The sequence below is a fragment of the Rattus norvegicus genome, chromosome X (genome assembly GCF_036323735.1).
Source record: "Rattus norvegicus strain BN/NHsdMcwi chromosome X, GRCr8, whole genome shotgun sequence".
Classification (NCBI taxonomy): Eukaryota; Metazoa; Chordata; class Mammalia; order Rodentia; family Muridae; genus Rattus; species Rattus norvegicus.
The window spans coordinates 69,427,682-69,450,581 of record NC_086039.1 but is presented as its reverse complement, the minus strand read 5'-3'; the positions used below and the strand labels follow the sequence as shown (position 1 = coordinate 69,450,581).

At 37.6% G+C, this 22,900-nt stretch overlaps 1 protein-coding gene across 6 annotated transcripts in view; it reads right to left on the bottom strand.

The window, feature by feature from the left end:
- Eda (ectodysplasin-A) overlaps positions 1-22,900 on the bottom strand; it is a 401,698-nt gene that overhangs the window by 69,693 nt on the left and 309,105 nt on the right. The gene's annotated exons all lie outside the window — the stretch shown is intronic.

The window sequence follows — 22,900 nt, the reverse complement described above, 5'->3', positions numbered from 1 at the left end:
TGTGTAAGGTAGTTTATGGATAGAAATTCTAAGGAGTCTTTTCTTAGCCTGTATATTGTATTACTTTGAGGTTGGATATATACATTGTATTTATCTCAAGGACCTTCGATTGCTTCTGCTAAGAATGTGGTGTTAAAGATGCTACAAAAATCAACTGGAAGTGCTGAGTAAATAGGGTTAGAGCAAAGCCATGCTGCAAATTCCTAGTTCTAAAGGGAAAGGACCGAGTGCTCATTACAATAGCAGTAAGAGAGTTCTTTGTATGTATTTTTCTTTTAGGTCTCAACTATTGCTGGGACTGGGACCATATAGCATATGATAAAAACCCATTTTAGGGGCTAGAGAGGATGGCTCAGTGGTTAAGAATCTTGGATTGGATCCAGTTCCAGGGGATCTAACACCGTCTTTTGGCTTCCATGAGCATTGTGTAAACATGGTACGCAAATATAGATGCAGTACAAAATATCCATATCCATAGGTTTAAAAATTGTAAAATCTATTTTTGCAATTCCTGAGAATATGATGTTGAATAGATGAATTAGCTTAATTGGAAAGAAAAGAAGGAAAACATTAAACTATTTGATATCTATTCAAGAAAAAGTGTGCAAAATCTTCGAGTCGGTCAGTCAGTAGCACAAACAAAAAAAAATAGTTACTGTAATGCCCATAGTACTTAGTTGTTTGTCTGTTAACTGTTTTTGTATGGAGCTCTGGGCATGTCAAGATGCAGCACATAATCCAAATCTCAAATTTAGATTTTTTCTGTCTTATAAACTATCTCTGCTAAGCAGATTCCTAAGAATAGAAGGCGATGACTGGGGTGAAATGGATATGTGTGATGTCTCCAAATCATTATGCTCCCCTCAGAAGCCTGTTCCGTACCCACTGGGAGAAATGATCAAGTACTGTGTTGGAGATCAATACACTAAAACAGTGATTTTTAGTTCTGGTTTTATAGTAGGCCTCTAGGTCTCTGATTTTTTTCCCCAAAGGGTATTAAGAAAATCTTGCAACATTGATTTATATTCGTTGTAGCTTTTAGCATAAATACAAGCCAAACGGCATATCTTTTGCAGAGAGGAGAGAGATATGGTCAGGAAAATAAATCCAAACTGCAATGGACAATAGAGTATTGTAATTCTCGGGGTGGGAACCACTGCTTTAGTTCTATGATTGACCCACACATAGACTTACAGCTTTCCGTTTCTTTTTTGGTGGCAACTTTAACCTAGAGAATATGTTTTTGTGGTGTTGGGAATCAACTCTGAGCCCTAAGGAACTTCCTTTCGTAAGCTTAAACTGTATTGGTAAGACTCCTCATATCCATAAGTGTTACCACAACACTCTGGTTGGATTCTTCTTAAATATTCCATTGTATGGTGCATAATACTTTTATCCATGTACTAGACATTTGGAGTTAGATTTTGTTGTTTTGTATTTTTATATGCCTCCCATTGTATACTTTAAGAAGTTTCTTCTGGATGGAAATTTATGACTTCCCAGTTCATACCCAAGTGAGACAACTAATTAGTAGAGGTGGGAGAAGGCAAAGTAAGTTAACAAACAAACAAACAAACAAACAAGCTTAACAACAAGTAGATTAAGCAACTGAAGGAGAAGCCTAAGAAACACTATCAATGGCTTGGTCCTAATTTTCTATATTTTTTCCTTTGTTGGGATGAATACATTGGTCAAGAGCTAAAGAATAAACTGGAATATCTAGGTGCCACTATTCTAATACACCCTAGTGTCTTAGTTAGGGTTTTACTGCTGTGAACAGACACCATGACCATGGCAACTCTTATAAGGACACCATTTAATTGAGGCTGGCTTACAGGTTCAGAGGTTCAGCCCATTATCATCAAGGCAGGAACATGGCAGCATCCAGGCAGGCATGGTGCAGGCAGAGTTTAGAGTTCAATGTCTTCATCTGAAGACTGCTAGTGGAAGACTGATTTCCAGGCAGCTAGGACAAGGGTATTAAAGTCCACACCCACAGTGACACACCTATTCCAACAAGGCCATACCCCGTAATCGTGCCACTTCTCCCTGGGCCAAGCATATACAAACCATCACACCTAGGTTAAATTATTCAGCAATTTGGAGATTAGGAGATCTGTCTTTGTAGACCTGTCTCTGTTCTTGGTGGGCCTCCTAAGTCATCTTTCTCTCCTTGATTATATGTGGAGGTACTAGGAAGGCAAAAGAAGAGTTTGACTTTGGAGTATAAAAAGATTGAAAATTCTATTTTTTCTGTTCCTGGGTCCATTAAAGTAGAAGAGAAAGTAGGGCTTCATATAGCAAGTTCTAATGGGAATATAGTGTGAACTTGGGCATATCAGGTAGACCAACTATAAGGAAATGATTCTGAAGTGCTTATATAGGATCAGAAGGAAATACAGGCATTCAAGGCTGGAGCCAAGGAGAGACCTGGCAATGAATGAGAAATATGCAGGTACATATGGGGATTTGGAACTTAAAATTTTACAGGTTTTTGAAAATCAGTCTTCAAAAAACATTTTATTTAATCTCCACAGTTAGTCAGCGATGTATCAACATCATTGGCATTTTATGGCAAGTGAAGCTGAGAGATTAATAAATATGTTTAAGGTTTCATGGGAAGTGGGTGGCAAACCTGCAATGTGAATGATAATTCTCAAATGAGAAACCAAAGTCCAGTTTACTGCTCCAGTGACTTATAACCACAGTATTAAAATGTGTCGTATTTTCTTACTAAAAATGTGTTAAAGGTTAATGATTTACATAAAAACCGAAACACATGTAATATTAGTTCTATAAGGGCCTCTTTCCCGTTTATATTCTGATAGGTTTTATGGAACAGGAATAAAAAGGAAGTCTAGTTATGGGCAATAGGCTAGAAAAATGTACTCAAACCCCCAGAAGTATGGGGATGTCATCCAAGATGTATATTATGCCAATAAAAGGTCAGTAGTCCCATGCTATACCTCAGAGAAGCAATTCAAATTGGGGAGTTAAGGGAGACAGTAAATATGGCATAATAGCATTCACTATAATATATACTTCTTCATTTATGTTTAAATGTAAAAAAGGAACATTGTGAATATTGTACAGTGTTTTCCTTTGGTGATGCCATTTGTGAACAACATTATTATTGAATTTTAAGAACAGAACTGGAAATAGTCTGAAAGCTGGTTATCCATGAACTATTTTTTTTAAGTTTTGCATTTGTCTATTTTAATATGCAATGATATAAATACCTTACAAAGTATACACATTTAAGTCAAAAGTATATAGGTACAACTGGGTATCTTTCAAGGTTTCCTTTTAGCCTTATTTTGAATAGATTTGTTTTCTTTAAACTTCTAGAACATGTAGGATTAAGGCTTGCCATCAAATTAAGACATTAGTACTAGTTCCTTCAAATAGTCTGCTTGTCCTATCTTTTTTTGTGTGTTCTCAGGGAACTACTATTTTTTTTATAAAAACTTCTTCCCACAATTTTAGTAAGTTCCCAACTGTTTTCCATTATATAAAACTCCTGTGGCTTTATAAGCACTGTCTAACATCTATACCTTATGATGTTTCAAATAGTCTTCTTCATCTAAAAAGAGGTATGCTCTAATACAGAGATATGGCATGTTTGCTTTAATATAAAAGCATTTAGTAACTACTTGTAGAAGCCAGTTGCCACACTGAGGTAGAGGTAATTGCTAGTCTCTTGTAGCTTGCCAAGTAGCTAGAAAGATGAAAAAAGCATATAGAAAAGACCCAGAAAATATACGTGTCTTTTGTATCCACACAGAAGAAAGTCAACTAAGAAGTTATGTAAGAGGAGCGTCATATCAAGGCCTCTTAACAATCATGAATGCTCGAGAGCAGTGCTTCTCAACCTTCCTAATGCTGTGATCCTTACATACAGTTCCACATGTTGTAGTGAACCCTAACCAGAAGATTATTTCATTGCCACTTCATAATTGTGATTTTGCTACTGTTATGAATTGTAATGTAAATCTGGCATGTAGGATATCTGATATTTAACCCCTCATAGATTGAGAACCACTGTTATGGTGTGCTAAGGATACTAGGCCTCTTATAATCCTCCATTTCTCTGGAATTCCCAAGCGTATGAACTCTTATAATACATTTTTTTGTACTCCGCTTTTTTAGATCACTTTACAGCTTGTACAGCATTTCACTTGAGTCTTATAGCAATCTATGAAATGATATGGAGGCTAAATAGTTTCAAGTTAAGGTGACAGTAAAGTATGGAACTCTTCAATTCAGATCATGTTTAATACAATCTTCAACATTTACATGCACAGTTTTGATCAATAATTCATAAATGATATTCTTAAGGTCCTACCAGATTTTAATATATATGCAATGAAAATATTCAATTGTGTCCTTGTTCACATTCATGTTTCATGTACTTGGATTGCAATGTAAAAATTTAAAGTCCATATGAAGTATTCTAGATTCATTACATATTCTTTAAGAGGCATTCTAGTAGAGTTGGCTTGGATATTATATATGTCATATTTCTCCCTAATTAAAATGTTTTATAAGTCTAATAGATGCACACATTGTTGAACATCTTAGCTATCTGACAACATATAAAGAGTTCCACAGAAACAAGTTTTCTACTTAACTGGAGTTTAATCTACCAATAGCAAACATTTCAATGACAAAGAACCGTTTCTAAAATATGCTGAGAGCTCTCTGCTATAAGTGTGTTGAAGTGTATCCCTGAAAAGCTTACTTGTTGAATGCTTGTTCCCTAGATGATAGGGTTTTGGGGAAGTGACTGGATAATGATAGTTACAATATAATCATTGCAATAATTCATTGATAGGTCAACTGTTAATTTCATGGCATTATTGGAGGAACCTAGGAGGTGTGACCAAATTGAAGGAAGTAGGTTACTGGGGCATGCCCTTGAAGGGTATACCTTGTCTATGGCCTGTGTGCTTCATGACTGCCATCATATGAGTAGCATTCCTCTACCATGTACTTCTGCCATAATCTTTTCTCCTTGCCACAGACCTAAAATCAAGGGAGTCATCAGCAAACTATAGATTGAACCTCTGACATTTTGAGACAAAATAAAATTATTCTTTTCTAAGTTGACTTGCTCAAGTGTTTTATCACAGCAGTAAAAATCTAACTAATACACCTTTTAATTGCCATGCTAGATACAGCTGTTTAATTGAGGAATAAGAATCTCCACGGTAATCCTACAGTGGACCAGATAGTGAGATGTTCAACATCTATCAAAATACATATGCAATTTTGGAACTGTACATTAGACTTGAAAGACCACTCCTTTTTCATAGTAAAGAAACACAAATTTATTGGCTTTTCAATTTAAAGTACGTTTATCTAACATAAATTAAAATTAATGGCAGAGTAGTACTCCATTGTGTAAATGTACCACATTTTCTGTATCCATCCCTCTGTTGAAGGGCATCTGGGTTCTTTCCAGCTTCTGGCTATTATAAATAAGGCTGCTATGAACATAGTGGAGCATGTGTTCTTGTTATATGTTGGAGCATTTTTGGGTATATGTCCAGTTATTAAAAACAATGACTACATGAAATTCTTAGGTGAATGGATGGAACTAGAAAAGATCATCTTGAGTGAGGTAACCCAGTCACAGAAGAGCACACATGGTATGTAATCACTGATAAGTGAATATTAGCCACAAAGCTTGGAATACCCAAGATACAATTCACAGACCACATGAAGCTTAAGAAGAAGGAAGACCAATGTGTGGATGCTTCAGTCCTTCTTAGTAGGGGGAACAAAATACTCACAGGAGGAAATACAAAGTGAGGAGCAGAGACTGAAAAGGTCATCCAGAGACTGCTCCACCTGGGGATCCATCCCATATACAGTCACAAAACCCAGACAATATTGCTGATGCCAAGAAGTGCTTGCTGACAGGAGCCTGATGTAGCTATCTCCTGAGAGGCTCTGCCAGAGCCTGACAAATACAGAGGTAGATGCTCTCAGCCAATCATTGGACGGAGAACGGGGTCTCAATAGAGGAGTTAGGAAAAGAAGTGAAGGAGCTGAAGGAGTTTGCAACCCCATAGGAAGAACAACAATATCAGCAAACAGATCCTCCAGAGTTCCCAGGGACTAAATCACCATCCCCAAAGTACACAGGGATGGACCTGTGGCTCCATCTGCATATGTGCAGAGGATGGACTTGTCAGGCATCAGTGGGAGGAGAGGCCCTTGGTCCTGTGAAGGATTGATGCCCCAGTGTAGGGGAATGTCAAGGCAGGGGAAGAAGGAGGGAGTGGGTGGGTTGGTGGGGGAGCACCCTCATAGAAGCAGGGGGGAGGGGTGATGGGATAGGGGTTTCTGGAGGGGAAACCCGGAAAGGGGATAACATTTGAAATGCAAATAAAGAAAGTAGCCAATAAAAGGAAAGAAAAAATAAATTAAAATTAAGCAAAATTATTTATAAAAATATATTTTTAAAATCCTAACACTGAATACTGAATTAGAAGCTTTAGATCATTAGAAAATGGAATCCATGGTGAGAGCAGCAGGCAGGGAGGGGGAGAGAAGGGAAAAGCAAAGGAAGGGAAGGGAGGGAAAGGCAAGAGGAGGGAAACAAACAGAAAAGTATATATGTAGGGAAGTTTTGGAGTCTGAATAAGCTATCAATCCACACAGTCATTCTTTCAACATTGAGATCATGTCTCTCTCTCTCTCTCTGTGTGTGTGTGTGTGTGTGTGTGTGTGTGTGTGTGAGAGAGAGAGAGAGAGAGAGAGAGAGAGAGAGAGAGGGAGAGAGAGATTGATAGGGAGAGGAAGAGGGAGAGGTAGAGGTAGAGGGAAAGGGGGAGAGGGAGACAGGGAGAGAGAGGGAGAGGGAGACTTAAATTTAAATTTAAAAACATGCTCAGGTTTTTTACAACCCTAAATATAAAATCTTAACATAGCAGCTTTTTCACATCTTGTATACATTTTCTCTCATTCTAAGTGCTCGTCAGACAACCAAGCTCATAACATCAGCAAACTAGCATTTGTTTTTGTATAGCACTAAAGCAATAGGTTTGGTATAGTAAATGCTATTACTATTGGAGGTAGAATGAGGGCTGTTTCCACTCTTATCAGTTTTCTTCATTTGAGATTAGGCTATATGTGCATTATAAATAATTGAGATATGATAAATCTATTTTATTTTTTAAGGTTAATATTCTGATTTTTTAATGATGGGAGAGACCAGATGTAATGATTATATGATTTATAGTAATGGTAGTTTATAATATCCATTAACAATTTTTTGCAGTGTTTGAAATCAAAGTCAGACCTTATACATGTTATGCTAGGCAAAAGCTCTATTAACTGAGCTACAGCCTTAGGCTTCCAATATCTCATTTTCAGTTTTTAGTTTTTTTTAATACATTGGCTGGGGAAGAAAAAAGTACTCTTTAAATAAAGGCTCTTCCTTAATATTGGGAACCATTTCATATTTTAAGGTCTTTTAGCATTTATTATCACATTTGATATGACAGTCATAAGAAAAACAGGACATCTTTCCTCATGTAGAAATAGAAACACTCCTCCATTGTTGGTGGGACTGCAGGCTGGTACAACCACTCTGAAAACCAGTCTGACAGTTCCTCAGAAAATTGGACATTGCACTACCTGAGGACCCAGCTATATCACTCCTGGGCATATACCTAAATGATGCTCCAACATATAACAAAGACACATGCTCCACTATGTTCATAGCAGCCTTATTTATAATAGCCAGAAGCTGGAAAGAACCCAGATGCCCTTCAACAGAGGAATGAATACAGAAAATATGGTACATCTGCACAATGGAATATTACTCTGCTATCAAAAACAATGACTTTATGAAATTCATAGGCAAATGGAATGTACTAGAAAATATCATCCTGAGTGAGGTAACCCAATTACAGAAAAACACACATGGTATGTACTCACTGATAAGTGGATATTAACCCCAAAGCTTAGAATACCCAAGAAATAATTCGCAGACCATATGAAGCTCAAGAAGAAGGAAGACTAAAATGTAGATGCTTAAATCCTTCTTAGCAGGGAGAACAAAATACCCACAGGAGGAAATAAAGGGACAAAGTGTGGAGCAGCGACTGAAGGAAAGGCCATCTGGATACTGCCCCACCTGGGGATCCATCCCATATGCAGCCACCAAACCCAATCCCAATCACCATTGCTGATGCCAAGAAGTGCTTGCTGATAGGAGCCTGATATCAGTGTCTCCTGAGAGGCTCTGCCAGAGTCCTACTGATACAGATGAGGATGCTTGCAGCTAACCGTCAAACTGAACATGGAGACCCCAATGGAGGAGTTAGGGAATGGACTGAAGGAGCTGAAGGGGTTTGCAACCCCATAGCAAGAACAACAGCATCAACCAACTAGACCCCCAGAGCTCACAGGGACTAAACCACCAACCAAAGTGTACACATGGAGGGACCCATGGCTCCAGTCCCTTATGTAGCAGAGGATGGCATTGTCTGGCAACAATAGGAGGAAAAGTCCTTGGTCCTGGGAAGGCTCAATGCCCCAGTGTAGGGGAATGCCAGGGCATTGAGGTGGGAGTGGGTGGGTAGAAGCACGGGGAGGAGGAATGGAGATGAGAGAGGGAGAAAAGGGGGTAACATTTGAAATTTAAATACATAAAATATCCAATAAAAATTTTAAAAAAGAAAAAAGAAAGGAGAAAAAAAAAGAACTGCAAAAAAAGTGGTCAAGAGAACTGCAATGTTTGAAAAGAGAAAACATTCTCATTCTACCTGAGATATAAATGAACTTTCATTATTCTTAGAGTACATTCAGAACTAATGTATATCAATTAAGTACCTATTATGTGCCAGCATTGAAGTAGGTATTCTGTATGATATCTAATTCTTATACTATCTTATCAAAGGAAATATCACTGTCAACTTAATAAAACAGAAAACTTAATCTGAGAGAAGTTACATGGCTTGGTAAAGACCATAAATGTAGAATTTAAAATCAGGTTTGTATGCTTTTAAATTTCCTGCTCTTTCCTTACTCCAAGCTGTCACAAAGAAAAACTAGGGCTCATGAAGTTTTTCTTGGGCACTGGGGATGTAATGGAATTGGCAGAGTGCCTGCCTAATATGCATGAAGTTGTGGGTTCCATCCTTAGCACAGCACTAACTGGTTGTGGTGGATACATAAACGCAGGGTAGAGGAGGAGAAGAAGAGAGGAGGGAGGGATGTTATTTCTTAATATACTATGTCAATCATTTGTTCTGGTTAGTTTCCACCGCCTTTTCACAAACTAGAGTCATTTGGGAAGAGAGAACTTCAACTGAGGAATTGCCTTCACCAGCATCAGATTGACCTAGGGGCATGTCTGTGGGGGGCATTTTCTTGATTAATTGATGGAGGGCAGTGCCACTTGTGGTCAAGGGATATATAAGAAAGGCTTGTCTTGGGGGCAATCCGTTAAGCAGCATTCCTCCATGGTCTCTTGTTTCTGTCTCCAGGTTCCTGCCTTGAGTTCCTGTCTTAGCTTCCGTTCACAGTGGTCTACAATCTATAAAATGAAATAAATGCTTTCCTCCCAAGTTGCTTTTTAGTCATGGTGCTTATCACAGTGACAGAAAGCAAACTTGCAACCACCTCCTTAAACATTATTTTACTGCATTTATTAATTTTGTGTGTGCACTGGGGGACACACACCATGAAAGAGATCCAGAGGACCACTTGTTGGGGGAAGTCTATGCTTTCCTTTCACTTTGTGGGCTCCAAGGATCCAACTCCAGTGATCAGTCTTGGTTGCAAATGTCTTTACTCACTGAGCCATTTCTTGGTCTCTTGTGTATCTATGATTCATGTGAAAAATGTTTGTTTTTTTAAAACACAAATAGGTATTTCTAATGTGTGGCCATTTTTGGAAGCATTCAGTTCATCCCTTCAGATTTGAAGTTTTATTATTAATTATGTGGCAATTTTGTGTATATATATGTATATATATAATTATACATATAAATATAAAACATATTCTGATTGCTGATTACCTTCTCTCTCTATCCTGTTTTAACTTGCTCTCATACTATCAGTCTTTCCTCCTCCCCACTGTCTCTCTCCCATAATCATGACTTTTGTTTTGTTCTGGAACTGGTTTAGTTTAACCATATCTTTGTGTAAACATTGGATTGGAAATATCCATTGGAGCCTATGAATGATTCCTTCTCTCCTTGAATCTATTTGTAGCATATAGTTCATCAGTGAGGGTTGGGGCCACCCATAGTCTCTCTTCCATCCATGCCTCTCTATTGATGGGCCCATTCTTATGCAGACCCTGTGTAGGTATCTGCAACTGCTGTGAATTTGTGATTGCAATGTCTGTGTGTTGACAATGTAGTTTATTTTTAAAAGATGAAATATGTCTGAAATTCAAGGAGAGAATCAAATTGCTGTATTTACAATAACTGAACATCCTCTCAGGAGATACCATGAGGTTATCATGAGAAACACATTCTTTTCCCATTTCCTTTTAAAGAAGTCATATTTCTAAGCAGATTAGGATCAGAATATAGCAAATTACCAAGTCAGTCTTCTTCCTGCTCTTCTGGCAAAATATAAGATAACAATGTGCAGAATTTCATCTATAAAGATGACACTATGAACTTTCTGGCATTGGGCCAGGCCCACGATTTGTTTTGCTACAAGAAGAACAGACATGTACAAAGCCACTTACTTCTAGAAAGCACAGGTTGGTTAGACCCCTGGCTTAATATATAGAGAATTCAGTGTGGGTGGACCCATAAATAACTGCCCTAATAAATCACAGCACTAGGGTCATTAAATAAGCTGCAGAAAGGAGTCAGTGGTAGAATGCAGCCAAGTTTTACAAAGCTACAGCAAAGCATCCTTAGTACTTTACCATTTCAAAAGCTCTGTCTGTTTGTGAACATGTAAATGATATAAGTTCTATCTCTTCTAAGTTGAGAGTCCTGAATGAAGTAGGATTAACTGTTGCTTCTAAATTATAACACAGCTCTAACTGTATTTCCCTTGCCTGTAGGTTGGCAAGTAGAAGATCAAAGAATGAAGATTGCTGCCAACAATAACCATTGTACACAGCTCAAATCTTCTATTTAGTGACAAGGAAAGTTTTGCTTCACCTTGCTAGTGTTTACTTCTCAAGTGTATGGAGAATAGAGGAAAAACTAGTGAGGTAGAGATAATTCCAAGGTAATTTTGGATTAAGCCACCGTTTTTAACACACTAGACTGGGTGTTTGAAAGCACCCTTGATTGTTTGGGGCTCTTGTTGCTCTTCTCTGTTCAGTAGTTATATTTTTTGTTAGTGTTTATTTCAAGCTTCCAAGTGTCCAAGAGAAGAACAAGCAAACACAGGGAATCTATTAGCCTTTGACCTTGGTAACCCCTTTGGTAGAAATGAATGGAAAAGAGAGAACAAACTAGTAACCTAAAATTTATTAAATACCTACTACATGTAAAGCATTATGTAATCATAGTATTTTCTTCTTCATCTGGCTTCATCCTGAACCTGTATGTTTCATCTTCTCTATTAAAACTACTATCACCAATGTTGTCAACATCTTTCTCACTGAATTCAGCTGGATGGATGAAGAACACTTTCCGCTGGGTTTCTTAAATTGCTAAGATAAACTCAAAGCTAACAGCTATTTTTGCCATTTCAGAGCTAGAACATGCCTGAAGAAGGAGGCCGGTATACAAGAAGGCATAATGAAAAAGTCCTGATGTCATCACTTATGCACCAAGGTTAAATAATGTTCAAAGCTTGCTTCATTGAGGTCTTTTCAGTCAAACGAACCAATAAGCTTTCCTCTGTTTCTTTTTAAAAATCTATAAACTAGTTGAGACCAACACTCTGTCACTTGGAACTGATGGAGTCCTAATGCTAAGGATCTGCATAGCTACAGTGTCAGCCTGCATGTTTTTCCTGAGCTTCAGATGCATATCTCAGACTGCTTGTAGTTTTGTCTCTTGAATTTCCCAAAGGTACCTGTAGCTTCAACCTATCTAAAACCACACATATCCCTCCCCTGATCATTATCTAAGCGAACACTACAGCAGTTTGCCAGAAACCTGGGTGGCTTCCTTGACATCATTGTCTTCTTTCAATCACACAGCCAATCTTTACTGTTTCCATTTGCTAAACAATCTGCCCTCTAATTTAACCACCTCCGTCCTTTCTGTGGTGATACAGCAGCGCCCTGCCACGTGCTTTGTCTGTTCCTTTTGTGCCCATTTTAGTCCATTTCTCCTAACTTTATCCATTTTAATGAAGTTTTTACATAGCATCGTGTTATTTATGCTCATTGTAATTGAAATAACACAAAACTACATAAATAATCACTTCATAGTCTATTCCACTTCTACCCAAACTCTTTCAACCTGAAATTATCCGTATTTTTTGATGTTGCTTCTTTCTACGATTGATTTTATGCAAACGTTTTGGTGGATTAAAAGATCCTCCCCTTTTTTCTGAAAATGCAAACATACACATCACTCTGGAATTTGCTCTTTACAAAAGTCCAGTAGTAGAAAGGACACGATGAGTCCTTTAGATCTACGCACAGAACCCTAACTCACTCATTTTCATAGTTGTACAATAATCAATAGGTATGACTATGTCATAATGTAATTAATTTATTGTAGCTGTTAAAATAATTCCTCCTTTTAGTGCTGAGATATCCTTGTATTCAAGATCTATGCACCAGTATTCTCATTTTTTCTTTTTTTTTTTTTTCTGGAGCTGGGGACCGAACCCAGGGCCTTGCGCTTGCTAGGCAAGTGCTCTACCACTGAGCTAAATCCCCAACCCCCCAGTATTCTCATTTTTGTAGGATGCTCCTAACCTTGAGTTATAGGTCCAAAGTATTCTGATATTTAATTTGATTAATATACAAAGTGATTGTAGCAATCTATATTTTTTCTACCAAAACATGTTTTCCATCTCTTAATTAGTATATGTTATTCTGGTATGAAGATGTTGCCAAACTGCTTAGCTCTGGGTAAAAAAGTGACATGTTATGCATGTTTTATTTTTAAAATGAAAATTTATTTATTATTTTAAATTTGTTAGAAATGCAAGCTAAAAATACAAAAAATAAACATTAAGTTAGTTTTCTCCCACATCTGCTGTAAAACCTTGATTTTCTTTCTGAGAAACCACCACTTTATGTCCCAGATTTTCACATTTAAGCCAGTTTCTAAGTAATGGACACTTAGGTGATTTTCAGTCCTATGATATTACAAATAGTACAGCAAAGATGATCTTTGTTGAGAAATGATCTTCCATGTGTGAGTATATCTAGAAATAGATCTAGTCGACCTGCTGGATCAGATTATGTGCATTTAGTATTTAAAGACACAAGTCATATAATCTATTCTTGGCATTGATCTTCTGCTTCTTCATTGCCTTTAGTAGTTTCTAAGCTCTATAAAATGGATTCCAGAGTCCTGAATGATCTAGTCATTTCAGACAGTTCATTTATCATCACTTCCCCCTTTGGATCTACACTCTACTTGTACAAACTTCTTCCTATTCCTTTTTAAAGAAATAGGGTTGGTTTATTTTTGAGAATTTTATACATGAGCATTACCACATACATCACTCCAGTTCCCCCTTCAGCTCCTCTCCCTCAGATTTATGATCTCTTCCTTATTATCATTATATATGTACACATATGCATGTAAGTATATATATGCATACATGTGTATATATAACCAACCTACTGAGTGGATTTAGCTTTGCTTGTATTTACATGTGTCTAGTCTAAGAAGACCACCCAAACAATTTAGGTTATTGATGTCTCCCTTCATTGACTCTCAAAATTTGAAGCTAAGGCCAGATTGCTAAAGAAAAGACACACATTAAACATGAACTTGGAGGAATCAAGCTGAAACTAACCTGGAAGCTTTTTTCCTGAGAAGCAGCTTTCATAGTATCAGGAGGTGTGTGCAAGCTGCCAATGGAGAAAAGTAAACAATAATCCCACCCATCTGTGCAGCTTGTGAAGCACAATGACTGAACTTACAAGATACCCACAATGGTAAAAACAGGGGCCCTTTTATCTTGGGGATAACAAACAGCTGACTATTAAACTTAAGACCTGCTCATCAGGAAGGAGGTCATGTCTAGTACTGTAAACTTAGCCAACTACTGATAGCTGGAAAGATCACAGATCTACAGAACTTATTCCTACCAGTTTCCTAAACATACACACACACACGCGTGCGTGCACACACACACACACACACACACACACACACACACACATATTACTGTTTTCTAAATGCCTATCCTTATACTCATAAATAAGTATAGCTCTTGTCTCTCATCAAAGAAGTTTCTTTTTCCAACTAATGAAGAATATTATAGGGATACAAAACTGGAACATTTATAGAATAAGTAATGGCGGGTTTCCCAACCCTAGCTGTTACATCTGTAAAGCAACCCCTAAATCTAAAGCTCGGGGAAATCATGGAAGAGATGGCTAGAAAAGCTGTAAGAGGCAGTGCCCAGGGCACCTCTTGGTAGGTCATGTCCCCTGGACATGACCAGGGAAATGAACTTATGAACAACAAAATATAGTTGTTCCAACAAGATCAGCACAATGACATGTCAATGCCAGCAGAGAAAACCCACATCTAGGTGAGGAGTTAGAGAGGGTGAATGGCTGATATGAGAGAGAGAGAGAGAGAGAGAGAGAGAGAGAGAGAGAGAGAGAGAGAACGAATGAGAGAACTGGTTGCCTTTAGTGACAAACTCCTATAAAAGTTGTCTAATATCCAAACTGGGGAAAGACACAACAAAGAATGAAAACTACAGGCTCTATCTCTGATGAACATATCAAAAAGACTACCCACAATAACCAAGTTGTTTTATCCCAAAGATGCAGGGATGGTCCAATATACATCAATAGGTGTATTAAATTATACAAGTGAACTTGAAGACAAAAACTACCTGATCATTTCAGTAAGTGCAGAAACAGCCTTCAACAAAATTCAACATGCCTTCATGATAAAAGTTCCAGAGCCACAGTGAACATCATTCTTCCAGTTTCTTAAATGATTCAAGTTTCCTAATTACTCAAGGCTTTTTAATACATTTCTTTCTTCTGGGTTCACTCTTCCCTCAAGCCTTCACTTGGCTACCTCTGCCACTTTTCAGGTTGTAGCTCAAATGCTACCCTCATTAGGAGGTCTGCCCTGACTTCCTAAGTTTAGTTCAGATATCGGTGTGCTTAATAAACCCTATGCTTAGCTCACTGTACCACTTACTGCACTACAGTATAATTGTCTACTATGAATTTAGTGAAGGAGATATAGGGGCTAATCTTTTTTTAAATTTTTTATTAGATATATTTCTTTGCTTACATTTCAAATGTTATTCCCCTTCCTGGTTTTCTGACCATAAGCCCCCATCCCATTCCCTCCCCTCCCCCTCCCCCATACGGGTATTCCCCCCCCCCATACATCCCCATTTCCCCCCATATTCCCCTGCACTGGGGGTCCAACCTTGGCAGGACCTTCCACTGGTGCCCCAACAGGTCTATTCTCTGCTACATATCTTATCTATCACCATGTCCCTAGTATCCAGAGCAATGGTCAATAAACCTTGTACTTAATAAAGATGCTTCAAAGGAATAAAAAGAAAATCAGCAAATAAAAAGAACAGCCGCAGCAGCAGCAACAACAACATCCATGTAGAAGTTTTGTAATTGTTCAGGCCAAAGAGGCCTAGAAGGTGAAGTAGAATGCCTAAAGTAAGGCAGGGTGAGCCAACAGATGTCTTCTGCCTACGCATCTACATCTGTTTATGGTATTCTGAGGAGCCACACAGAAACACTTCACCACTTAGCTGACAGATTAACATTCTTATCCTTCACTTCTTAAAGCCATTTGCATGCTCTTATGCCTTACTGAGCTCTTCATGGATGCTAATGAAAAGGCTCATTGACCATCCAAATAGAAATCCTGAGTATTTAATCATTCAGACACCATCTAATTGGTTAAAACTAGCCTGGTTCTTATTACAATATTATAGAAATCAGAAATAGTTAGAAATTTTATCAGAACTGGAAGGAAATAATTAGACTTTTTATTGTAGTAATTCAGCATCTTTTCTGTATCACTACATATTTGAGGAATATGATAAATTTTCATCAGGAACAGGACCTTCCCAACTAGAGTTTTCTCAGAGTTGTATACAATTATTAGTTTTTCTAGAACTTCAAATACTTAGAAGAAAAAAAAAACCTCCTTAGATGGTTTTGAAACTCTTGACATCTCAGTGTAGAAACTATGAGTTCCTACACTGAGATGGTTCAGAATAAACTGAGATGAGTGAAATGAGAGTTATTGATAAACAATTAATGTCATTGGGTTTAGAATCCAAGTCTTGTGGCTTAGTGATCACAAGTTTCCCTAATACTGAGAAACAGAGTGAAAACAAGACGGGAAAGACCTTTAGAGAACCTCAGGACATCTGGGTATGTTGTCTCCTTAAGGCAAATAGAAGAAATTTATCATTATAACACTTCTGTAGCTGGGATCGCATGTTCGGCTTCCTTTACCTGATTATGTATTGCTTAAAGCACTTATTAATGCTGATTTGTTTACCTGAGACAGAGTCTGGCTCTCTTGTTCCAACTGGTTCCAAACTCCTGACTTGAATGATAGCCTCCTAAACAGCTGGCACTATAGACATGCCCCCTGCATTGCCTGGCTCTTGCTTACATGTATTTTTTATGCAATGAATGTGTATTACATTTATAATCATGAAAACTCTATGAACATAGAATACAGATGTATCTCAGTGGTAGAGTATTTTTCTAGCACATGCAAGACCTGGGTTCAGACCTCTACATTGCCAAAATTAACCCAATGAATTTTTTAAAGCACCTCCAACTTTTATAAAGAGTTTAAATTTACTTTCAAGGGTTGTGGATGAATATTTACTATTTCTTGCGCATATTCTGCCCATCATGCTCTCCTACTCTACTTTCTCTTCCTTCTCTCCACTCCTGTTAGCCCTCTTTATTTTACTCGGCATTTATTTTTACTTTCATATGTGTGTACGTGATTATGCATCAATAGAAAATTTTAGAACTGTAAACAACAGAAAATGAATATATATATATATATATATACTTGTCTTCTGAGACAAACTTTAACCTCGTATATTCAATTCAATTTAGTCTATATATATCAAGAATAGGAGTTTTATAGCTATACCAACCACAGGACCTAGAATAATGCCTTACTAGATAGTCTAAAATAGTTGTTATTTGAAAAATGCTTGTTAACCAAATGTCAATGTTGATGGCCTATTGAGATCATTTACTGTGGGGCTAGTTCTATCAAAGAAAATATAGTTTTAAAGGCTATTTTGGAGTATGAACAAGCTAAGATATTTTGGCTTGCTTAATGTTTTATTTGATATAAAGCCACTTTCTAGAGTGTTCTACTGTGGGCCCTTAAGCTGTTGGCAGTCACGAACAGCAGGCAACATTGGGGATTCTACAACTGAAATCAACAATCCTCTTCAAGTCCACACATGGTAAGCTTTCAAAAGCTTAAATTTCATCTTGTGAATAAGCCTCTGAAATCCTATCAGTTATTGAAATGATTTTAGTCTTTCTCATTTGACAGGAGCTCAGTGATGGGCCGCTGAAAAGCAATAAATAAAGCACCAATACCAGCATAAGAGAGATTTTTAATTCTAGCTAACAATTTACAAACAAAACATCTGTTTTCTTTGATGCCATAGCCTTTTATGTCCAGCTGTATCAATTTACTGGTAGCTACATCCTAAATCATTCTTATTTTTAAGAAATTAAAAACAAAGGTTACATTTTAATCTTAATTTATCATTTTTTGTTTATTTTTAATAGTAGAAAAGGATATTAACTTCTTTGCTCTGTTCAAAAGTAAATATGAAAGGAAAAAATCCAAGATACATATACATACACACATATTTCTATCTCTATGTGTTCATCATATGTGGGTATGATAGACAAATGGGTAGGTAGACAAAGCCAAACAGATAGAGTGAGGAACCATCATGGAAAAATGTGCAGTCGTGATCAATCTTTGTTGCGATGAAGTAGGTCAGAATATGAGGTTTAGTTTTCTCCCCTATGGCTGCTCTAGGTTATCCCATTGAACAGTACCAATGAGAAGAAAGAGAATTTTCCTGAAATAAATCATCACTGCTGAGTTATCACATTTGCTTACAAGAGTAATGACAATCTTTGAGAAAACCGATTAATAACATTTAGTAATTTGCAATTTTTCCTTTTTAAAAATCCATTAGCACTTTGGATCAATTATAGTAACCTCATTTCTTAAGCCAGATTCATTGTCCCTATTTTACCAACAAGAAAAGAAAAGCACAGAGGAATATGACTTCTCCAAGATCACATGACAGGATATTAAGGTTTGGAATCCATAGACTGTAACTTGGTTGAGAACCTTTTCTCTTATACCACACCATACTTTTTTCCCTATGAAGATAGGAATAACAAGAATAGATGGTTGTGGGGAGATAATAAGATTTTTCTTTGACTCATGCTCCTATAGCAGAGACTCTCTGCTCCTATAAGAACAGAACAGATTTTTTCAAAGTATTATTTGTAAACTATGGAAACTCTCTGATAATTCTTGATACACATTATCCGATTTAAAGACCTCGTGAGCTCCTGAATCCATTCCACAGTCCATATAGTAGCCTATAAGAGATGGCTACCTGAGCAATTTTGACTTCAGAGAACAGACTTTATTAGAAAATCTTGACTCAGCTTGCTGTATGAATGAAATGACATAATAGCAATGACCAAAAGCCTTGTCAATTAACATAAATGAACTCAGAAACTACCCCAAAAAATCTCTGGTCAACTCAAGACACATAAATGTAATGTAGCTATACAGCCATGTAGAACAGAAAATGAAATTAATCTGTAGCCTTGAAAGTTGGCTCAGCTCTTGCTGCTCATGCTGATGAGCTGGGTTCAATTCCCAGCACGTACATGGCATCTAATAGCCACATGTAATGCCAATTTTAGGGAAGCTGACTCCACTTATGGTCTCCATGGGTACTGCACACATGGTACACAAACAGACATGCAGGGAAAGCATTTATGCATGTAAAAAATAAAAACAAAAATTCATTTTAAGAGTTGTTATAACAATAACATTGCAAGATTAATACTGGAGAAAGCAACCTTGTATTTGTGACTACCATTTATGTGTCAATACATACAATTGGTGAATGTAATCATTCTTAAATTGTAGGTTAGAAAAATTTGATATATCTTGGAGATAGCTACTATCTAACTAACATTTATTGTGTTAATTATTTAATTTTATGTGTATCTATGTGTGCTTGAGCATATGTAGTGGACTGCATACATGGAAGTGTCCTCAGAGGCAAGAAGAAGGTGTCAAATCACCTGAAATATGAATTACACATGGTTGGGAGTTGCAGAGTGTGGGTGCTTGAACTGTTCAGCCAGCTCTCCAGCCCCAACATTTGTGCATGTGTGTGTGTGTGTGTGTGTGTGTGTGTGTTTGTGTGTGTGTGTTTGTATGTGTGTGCCTGTGTGTGTGTGTGTGTGTTTGTGTGTGTGTGTTTGTATGTGTGTGCCTGTGTGTGTGTGTGTGTGTTTGTATGTGTGTGCCTGTGTGTGTATGTGTGTGTATGTGTGCATGTGCATGCATCCATGTATGTATGTATACATGTACCATGTGTGAAGGGCAGCCAACAAACATCAGGAGTCAGTTCTCTTTTCTTTTACCAAATATTGTCTCAGAACATTGAACTCAGGTCATCAGGCTTGTCGACAAGTGCCTTTCCCTTTTCAGCTATATTGTTGGCCCTGCTTTTCTCTTGAAGGTAAGGCAAGGAATGACTATGTTATACTTCTAAGGATCTAGTATAAGAGACAAATGGAACAGGAAAGTCAGTGTCTTAGTTATGGTTTCTATTGCTCTAATAAAACATATGCTCAAAAGCGACTTGGGTAAGAAGGAGTTTATTTTTTCTTACTCTTCAGATCACACTCCCTCACTGAGTGAAGTCAGGGCAGGAATTCAGTACAGGAACCTGGAGGTAGGCACTGGAGCAGAAGCCATGAAAGAATGCTGCTTACTGGCTTGCCCTTCATGGCTTGCTCAGCAATCAGGACCACCAGTCCAGGGATGGCACTGCCCACAGTGAACTAGGCCCTCCCACATCAATCATTAATCAATAATACTCCACAGACTTGCCTACAGGTCAAGCTCATAGAAATATTTTCTTAGCCAAGTTTCTATCTTTTAAGGAGAAATGTTATCAACATTATATTATATGAGACTCCGAGGCTCCACCACATCACCATATATGTGCTTCATCCTTACCTCTTGCCTATAAATCTGCTAGCTCCTTTACCAAAGCTTCTCTGTAAACTTCTCTGAGGCCCTGTTCATGTTTTACTCCTTTCAATTGTATGTAGAAGCCTTATTAAATAACAAACAGTAAAATAGTTTGGGAATTGAAGTTCTATCTGAGGATATCAATAGATTATAAAACTAATAGAAATTTAGAACGGTTTTCTTTTCTTTTTTTTTTATTAACTTGAGTATTTCTTATATACATTTCAAGTGTTATTCCCTTTCCCGGTTTCCGGGCAAACATCCCCCTCCCCCCTCCCCTTCCTTATGGGTGTCCCCCTCCCAACCCTCCCCCCATTGCCGCCCTCCCCCCATAGTCTATAGAACGGTTTTCTTGCTATGTTTAAATGTGTTTCTGTTTTTTTAGTGTCTGTTCATGCATTCCTGTGTTCGTGTTCGTGTGTGTGTGTGTGTGTGTGTGTGTGTGTGTGTGTGTGTGTGTGTGCATGTGCCTGCTATGTTGCAAGTGGAAGTCAGAGGCCAGCTTGCAGGAGCAGGGGCTCATCTTCCACCTTGTGGATCCTGGGAGTTGAACTCAGGTTGTCAGACCTGCAGTAAAGACATTTACCTGCTGAGCCACATGCTGGCCCTTATTCCTGTTTTTGTTCTTTGAAAAATGTTTTTTTAAATAAAGTTTTAACTATTGAAGGTAAATCACTATTCTTTGATACTTGTGAGCAAACTTGAGATAGATAATCTAAACTTGCATTGTAACATCAAATAACTATAGCCTTAAAATTAATTACTAACAGACTCACTTCTTTATTGGGAAGTTCTGTATTTGTATAAAACAGAACTTGCTCATTATCTTGAGATAGTGATGTTGAATTATATCTCTTTGGCTATCTAAATGGGCATCTGGAATTTACAGGCCGAGTTAAATTCTTTTATGTTTTGGTATTTTTAATTAAAAATACTAATATATATTCATTGTACATAGTCATTAGCTTCAGAAAGACAAATTCTCTCAATTATGTCACAAGCTTGAACTATATTCATCACTGATACCCCTCTTCCAGCCATAACCTCCTTCTTCTACAACACTTCTCCCTTTTCTTCTCCATCTCAGAAATAGAAATTCAAATCATTTAGTTCTTTATATCCCAAACTCCCGAGGTCATTCTTGGTTCTTGTCTGTCGTCTTCATATCCTTTAATAAATCCCCCAATCCTACAGCCTTTCCTTCAAAATCCTTCTAGAATCCTAGCACTTCTTACTAACTATACTGTTTCCACCCTATTCTAAGCCAGTATCATTTCTTGCCTGGATATTACCCCTTTGACTCTCCCTGTTCCTGCTTTTTCTAAATGATTTTCATTAGAGAAATCAGAAGGATTATGTTAAAATGTAAGTCAAATACTATCATTTCTCTATTCAAACTCATCCAATATAGTTCCCCAGTCCATGCAGAATAAGACACCAGGGCCTTTACTTTGGCCCACAAGGCTGTAGAGTGAGTTTTCTGTCTGCCCTCATCTCCTTTCTATCTCTTCCTATGGTCTCGTCACACTGACCTTCCTGAAGCATATCGTGCATGCTCTGTTTTAGAGGTTTTTTTCAACTGTTGGTTGCGTTCTTCTACTTGCCACACCTTCATTTCACTCAGGACTGTCCTCAGAGACCCCCTTGATCTCTGTACAGTACACTCCATTATCCTCTTTCACTGTTTTTTTTTGCTGTATCTTTCTTCACAGCACTTATCACCACAAACATTGTTTTCTATTTATTTCTTCACTAGAAATGAAGTCCTCTGGGGAACCAGACATATTCACTGAAGTCTGTCATGTACCAAGTCCTTGTCTACATGGTAAGAATATAAACATTAATCAAACAAACACAGATCTTCTTCTAGTGTTTTCATCCTAGTGTGATATAAATTGGATCTATTTACTCAGTAAATAATTTTAGAATGTGTTGGACAAACACAGCACGTAGACAGCAGAATGACAAGACGAGCTTTCCACAAGGAGATTTGGATTGGGTTGCCACCTTTTAAGTCACTGAGATACTCATCTAAAGAAATAGCTTGATAGTGTCCCAGGTGAAAGGTTCAATGTCCTAGACAATTCCGTGAGCCCCCAGTACTCTTTTTCCGTAACTCTAAGGCAGTACTAGTCGCATCTCTTCAATTGCTTCCACTTTCTGCAACTGCTTCCATCATTGGCCCTTACTCACACTGACAAATGTCAGCTTAAAAGAATCTCATTTTCATCTTTATAAAGTCATATTGCTTTGTAAACCCCTACAGACACATATCATCAGCAGATGTAGCCAGACACATTGTCTTTGAATCCAGATGGCTTTTCAACAGCCCAGAGCTATGTATCCTATAAACCTCTGTGCCAAAGGGGTAGCATTCTGTCAACTGACAGAGTAACACTGAAATACAGTGATTCAAAGTCCCTGCCCAGGAGCTACCTCAACATTTTGTCATCCCCTGAATGTACTAG